This window comes from Pipistrellus hanaki, assembly GCF_964339955.1.
Source record: "Pipistrellus hanaki genome assembly, chromosome: 16".
In the NCBI taxonomy this organism is placed as follows: Eukaryota; Metazoa; Chordata; class Mammalia; order Chiroptera; family Vespertilionidae; genus Pipistrellus; species Pipistrellus hanaki.
The window spans coordinates 3,248,887-3,255,660 of NC_140518.1; the positions used below are offsets into that span (position 1 = coordinate 3,248,887).

At 49.1% G+C, this 6,774-nt stretch overlaps 1 protein-coding gene across 2 annotated transcripts in view; it reads right to left on the bottom strand.

Moving 5' to 3' along the window:
* The window catches only part of RAB37 (RAB37, member RAS oncogene family), a 30,317-nt gene that overhangs the window by 13,506 nt on the left and 10,037 nt on the right, over positions 1 to 6,774 (bottom strand). The window contains exon 1 of one of the 2 annotated variants that reach the window (XM_084864022.1): positions 6,286 to 6,367. The exons of the other annotated variant lie outside the window; for it this stretch is intronic. The gene's annotated coding sequence lies outside the window, so the exon portion shown is untranslated. Of the gene's footprint in view, positions 1 to 6,285; positions 6,368 to 6,774 lie in introns of those variants that run through there. 2 annotated transcript variants of the gene reach the window in all.

The following is a 6,774-nucleotide window of genomic DNA, read 5'->3' on the forward strand; positions in this document are numbered from 1 at the left end:
AAAACAGTTCATTTCCCATCAGTTATTTACTAAGCAACTACTATGTGCCAATGTGGTTTTAGCCACAGGGGATACAGCCCTATCATCCAGAGTGGAAGAGATGCGACTAACCGGGCTCCGTCACCTATGGACAGATTGGGTTCTGATAGCAGATGAGCTGTAGTAGGCAAGTCTACACTGACCAAGAGGGATGTGGGCTTGCAGTTGCTGTATGCATTTCCACCAAGATAAATATCTTGACAATATTTGTTTATCAGACATCTTTCCCCAAAGTTCACAACAAAAATCTATTGAGTAATGAGTGACATGAACTCATGTGACACCTCAGCGACTCTGCTTGATTTCTGAAATAATCATGCATTTCTTCAGGAAGAGATAAAAGATGTTAAAAGTGATTATCTTGGGGTGGTGAGATAAGAGGCAAATAAAACTTTTTTTAACCTTATCTGTGTTTTCACAATTTTAAAAAAAATCTCTCAATTTGTTTATGTGATGTATCTCGTTTATTGATTTGCAAATACTGTACCATCCTTGCATTCCTGGGATAAATCCTACTTGGTCATGGTATATGATCTTTCTGATGCAATGCTGGGTCCGATTTGCTAGAATTTTGTTGAGGATTTTGGCATCTATGTTCACGAGGGATATTGGCCTGTAGTTCTCTTTCTTTGTGTTGTCTTTATCTGGTTTTGGTATTAGGGTGATGCTGGCTTCCTAGAATGACTTGGAAGTGTTCCTTCCTCTTGAATTTTTTGGAATAGTTTGAGGAGGATAAGTTTTAGTTCTTTGAATGTTTGGTAAAACTCCCCTGTGAAGCTGTCTGGCCCCGGGCTTTTGTTTGCTGGAAGCTTTTTGATGACTGCTTCAATTTCCTCCATAGTTATCAGTCTAGTGAGGTTTTTAGATTCTTCCTGGTTGAGTTTTGGGAGGTTGTATTTTTCTAGGAATGTGTCCATTTCCTCTAGGTTTGTTGGAATAGAGTTGTTCATAGTGTGTTTCACAATTTTTCTTCCTAACATGAACATGTATTGCTTTTGTAATTTAGGCCAACTTCTTGTTTTGAATCACAAACCACAGATGGTTCTAGTGGTCTAAGTGATACCATTGTATTTAGATAATTAGCTAGAGTTTGTTTTTTCACAGTGTAAAATTTTTATTTTAAGAATTAGGCAATGGACTCGGGATAGATGACCCCAATTTTGTTGTCAACATCCAAAGCATCGTAGCCAAGAGCCAGTTGAACATATGCCTTCTTCTCTCCATCAGGCCTGATCAGGGCATTGACCTTGGCCATATCAATGTCATAGAGTTTCTTCACAGCCTGTTTGATTTGGTGCTTGTTGGCCTTGACATCCACAAGGAACACAGTGTCTTGCTGTCTTCTAACTTCTCCATGGCTAACCCGGTAGTCGGGGAGTTTGATGGTGGCACAGTGGGCAAGCCCAGGAAAATCTGGGACTACATAATCCCCTACACAAAGGAGTTGGCTCTTGTGACTGTTGGCTCTTGTTGCTCTAGGCTTCCTTGCATTCGCCTGTATGGCCCACGACCACGAGGACCCACATGCAATGGACTGATGGGTGCAGGGGGAGCACCAGCTAAGCCTGCCTGACTCTGAACTGCACTGCACGCACCCGGCAAGGAAACTCTGGACACCAGCCTGAGGGAAGTCACAGCTACGCCTCTTTCTTGATGGGACAAAGGGAAACGAGACCTTGGAAACTCAGGGAGTTAATTCCATGCAAATAAAAACCACTCATTCTCCCACACAAGTCTCAGAAAATGCTTTTTCTTGGGATATTGTAAAAAAAAAAATCCACTCCCACGAGCAATGAGGGGAGAGAGGACCTCTCCCCACCGGTAACACAAGGTCTGTTCTCTTCTGAACCACATCTGACAAAGAGGTGTGGGTGGGGGTCATCCTTGAGGAGCTGGGAGGGGAAGTCAAAGGGGCAGAGAGCAGCTGGGTGGATGGAAGCCAGGGGCAGCTAAAGGGGTTCCGAGCAGAGGTGGCTGCTGGGTCTAGGGGCGGGTCTAGGTTTGGCAGGGTCTTCTCTACATTTTCTGTTGCCACAAGAAGGCTGCAATAAACCGCCCTAAACACAGGGGCACAGAGTGAGTCTGAGTGAGCAGTTGGATCTGGGTGGTGCTTCTGGGCTCAGGCGGGCTCCCTTGGGTGTTGAGGGTTGGCTGGCTGCTGGCTGGGGCAGCTTGGCTCTAATCCATATGCATCTCCTTCCACCCAATGCTAGCGCTAGCCCATGTGTCATGACGGCCGAGGCAGAGGTGAATGAGAGCAAGAGGGAACTCAGGAGGCCTCCGCGGGCTGCGTCTGCCACTGGTGCACCGTTACTTCTGCTGGGTTTCCTCGGGAAAGTAGGTCACAGGTCTGGTCCAGGCTCAAGGATGGGATGGGGGTGCGGCGGGGAGGGGATAGAACCCCCCTTCAGTGAGAACAAAGGTGGAGTAAAGAGCAGAGGGTGGGACCGTCTATCACGGGTCTGACGCCTACACAATGATGAGGCCGCTTTTTAGGAAAGAGGACCTACATCGTGAACACAACGCTGGGTACAGGGCTGTGAAAGGAGCCTGATCCGGTGAGGGGTGCTGCCGGTTAAGCTCCATAAGCCTCAGGGCACACCTGCCTCTTCCTCACTTTGGCAGGGAAGTGGGCAGCTTGAAGGCCCAAGGAGCAGAGCTGAGAGGGGGCGTCACACACGTGCACGCACACAGACACGCAGGTGCTTAGTGAGGAGGACTCTCAGATGGCCCGTGCCATCCCTTCTTTTCTGTGGGACCCTGGGAGCCTGCGGAGGTCACTGACTCCTGCGGAAGGAAGTCGATGGCCAAGCCCGAACTAGGGCCGCAAAGGGGTCTCTGAGGACACAGGGGCCCCCAGCCTAGCCCGCCTCTCCTGGAGTCCCCAGAGGCACTTGCTTAGAGGAGCAGTCTTGCTGTCACTCAGAGATGACCAGATAATAACTCCCGGCTCTGGCCTCCTGGGGCGGCCTCCTGGGGTGGCCGGGGCAGGGGTGGGCCACATACAGAGCCCTGAGCAGCTCCGAGTGGGTTCACTCCTGTGCTCATGCCCAAGAAAGGCAAGGCGCCTGCCCCTTGGTTTCTCACCCCCAGTAGATAATTGATCTTGTGAAAGGCGGGCTCTGGCCACTTCCTGGAAGAGCCCCTGGCTTCTCTGTGCAAAGAACCCCCCTGCTCTCCTATTTGTTCCTGATTCCGAAGGAAGGCCTGAGGCCTCCCCTAGGGACTCAGTGGCTCCTCAAGATGTCACAGGGTGTGTGTGACATGGCATAAGTGCCTCCAGGAGCGAAATGTGAGAAAGGCTTTATCTTTTCCTAACCTCTGAGCCCCACCTGAGGGCTTGCTGGGATCCAGTGGGGGAGGGAGGAGGAGGAATGGGCATGGAGTTGTAGGAGAAAGGGAGTAAGACCTGCAGAACCAGTGCTTTTTCTCTCTACATCAGCAAAATAGGTTTTGTGGGCAGGAGGGGGGGGGGGGGAGGTGGTAAGGATCGAGGGAGAAGTGCAAAGTGTAATGAGCTGTTTTCTTTTATTTCTAAAAGATTATAGATTGATTGCTGTCTGTGTGTGTGTGTGTGTGTGTGTGTGTGTGTGTGTGTGTGAGAGAGAGAGAGAGAGAGAGAGAGAGAGAGAGAGAGAAAGAGAGAGAGAGAGAGAGGGAGAGAGGGAGAGAGGAGAAACATCAATTTGTTGTTTCATTTATTTATGCATTCCCTGGTTGCCTCTTGTATATGCCCTGACTGGGATCAAACCCGCAACCCAGGCATATCAGAACTACCCTCCAACCAACTGAGCCCCCTAGCCAGTGAACAATGAACTGGTTTCTTCATTAAGGAGCCTTTGGCATTACTGACAAGTTTCTGGAAGATTCAGGCTGGGGTTGATATCCAGTGACAGTGAGTTTCCGGGATGTCCTCAGGACAGAGCCCCCTTGCCCCTTGGACAGCAGGGGCCCTGTCTTTGAGCCCCTTTCCTGCAGGCTGGGTTTGATAGCCTCTCGGCCTGATCGCCATTCCAATATCTGCTCCAGAATCTCTCCCCTGACTTTCTGACATTGGCCCCAAGTCCTCTTTCACCCGGTTGAACTCCTGACCTTCTGGGCTCCTGAGAATCTGGCTACACCTGAAATTCCAGGTTTAGGATGTTGTGTCCAATGCTCGGCTCTCTGTTGGGAGCTGGGTTCCCCGCCTCCAGGGTTGAGTAAGAGCCAGCCTGACCTGGTGGGTTTGCGCTTGCAATTTCTAGAAAACGAAGCAGCACTGCAAGCTCTCCTTCAGTTCTATTCACCGGTGGGAAGCGAGTCTGTAGGTTGCGCTTGCTGACTGGCTAGACTCAGGGGACCCGTATGAGGATGAAAATGTACCTGTTGATGGTCTTCCCTCCCTTCTTCTTGTATCCAGGTAAGTGGGATCTGGGTCTGAACTCCTGGGAAAAGCTTATGGGCAGGAGGTGATTGGCAGCAGGAGAAAGGGGCCCAGAACGTGTCCTGCTGAGACGTGGACCCCATTTCTAAGTACTTCCTCCAAGCCATGAGCCTGTGCTGTTCATCCACTCAGCTCAGCACCAGAGTTTCAGCGGCTACAGTTGCCAATGAAGAAACATGCAGCATGGCTTTCACACTGAGCCCAGCAGAAGGCATCATTCCTAACCCCCAGGGGCTGATAGTTCAAGATGGACAGCTGGATGGGGCCCATCGGCCAAAGCAGAGGAGCTCTGGCTGCTCAGGAGAGCTGATGAAGCTTGCTCCTGGACCTTCGTGACGGTGTTAGGAGCAAGGCAGGCTTTGGGAAAGAAGTGAAGGTGGAAGGTGCTTGAGGGAAGGAAAGCAGGACGGTTGCCAGACAGGGAGAGGAAGGTGATTCCAGGTCTTTGAGGTCGAAGGAAGGAAGTTGCCGAGGGACTGGAAAAATCCAGAGGAGGTAGCGTGGTGGGGTGAAGAGGAAAGGAGGGGGACAGAGGGCTGAAGTAAACTTGAAGTTGATGGATACCAGAGGTTTGATTAAAAATTAAAGGGATTGTCTCGAAATGTTGGAAGGCCTTTGGGCTTCTCTCTGTGGGGTCACTCCCTTGTTGATGTCCTGTCCTCTCTTGGCTTTAAATGCTGTCTGTATACAGATGACTCCCAATCCTGTATCCCTAGTCCCTGGACATCTTCCTAGATTCCTGACAGAATCTTCTACCCAGTTGCCCATTGAACAGCTCCACTCAGATGTTGACATTTCAAATGTGACCTGACCACATTTCCCCCTTGAATTCCCTTCTGTCCCACCTTTGTGTTGGGAACCTCCATCCCTCTAGGTGCTCAGACAAAACTTGGGGACATCCATCCCCTCTCATATCCCATAATGACCCTTTACACTGTAAGCCACATTCTGTCTCTCCTCTAGCCAAAACCTTCCAATGACCTCCCATTGTAAAAATCCAGCTCCTTACTGAGCTATCAGAAGCTCACCATCTGAGTTCTTCCACCACATCATTGCTCTGGTCTCTTCTCTATTCTGCTCCCCCTGGTTCAGCCACTTCATCCCCACTGGCCTCTTCGATGTTCTTTGAACATGTTAGGCACACTCCTGCCTCAGGGCCTTTGCACTGCTATTCTCTTGAGCCGCAGGTTCCAGTCCCTCACACCTTTGGTTCTCATGGAGGCCTTCATTGATGACCTTAATTACAATAACAATGCCTTTGCATCATTTTTTTCCACTATCTGTCTCCTCCCTTCCCCCACCTTGATTGAATATAAGCTTTAGGAGGGCAGGGATTTTTGCACCTATAAACATACCAAGTACAGATTAGACAAATGGTGAGTTGAATGAGTGAATGTATCTAATGGCAATGAAGCCATGCGCCTGCTGAAACCACCCCACTGCTAGACTAAATTTTTATACTTTCACAGAACTGAACTATTGAGACTTCTTAACATTAATTAGAGAGGACATACATTGCTCATGGGTATGTAAAATGATGCAGCAACTTTGGAAAATAATTTGACATTCTTGAAAATGCTAAACATGTGGTTATCATGTGACCCAGCAATTCCGCTCCTGGATAAATACCCAAGAGAATCGAAAATATATATCCATGTAAAAAGTTGATGCAAATGTTCACCTCAAATAGCCCTAAAGTGGGAATAACTTACATATGCATCAACTGATGGATCAATAAAACGTGGTCTGTCCCTACGATGGATTGGCATGAGAATAGACAAAGGGACCAATGGGTAAGCAAGAAAAATCTATAAGTAACTCACCTATTTACTTTTTAACAAAGAAACCAAAGCAATTCAATGGAGAACATGGGATCAGTGTGATATGGATTCCGTAGTTGGCATCACTGCTTTGGTCAAGGTCAAAGGCCCTGCAGCCGTGGTGCTTCTATGTAACCATTAGACCCACTAGGAGCAGCCTCTACACAGCCATAGGAGCAGGTGCAGCAGCTGGACCTCCTGAGGCCCTCAGCGCAGGTCAGAAACAAGCACACTCATGAGGAAATGGGTCCCCTGGCTCTTCCTTCCTATGAGACCAGCTTAACCCAGAGATGCCGCAAAAGGACAATGATTTAGGGGCTACAGGGAGCAGGAGGGAGTGAATTATAGGAGGTAATGATTGCTCAGAGTCAAGGCCTTTGTTTCCTTGAGCTCTGCAGTTGCTCTGAGCCAGTGGCACTTTGAAGGACAAAGGTCTGCGTGTTGGCTGGTGAATTCCTTCCTTGACTCTGTCCCATTCATCAGGCCTTGGAC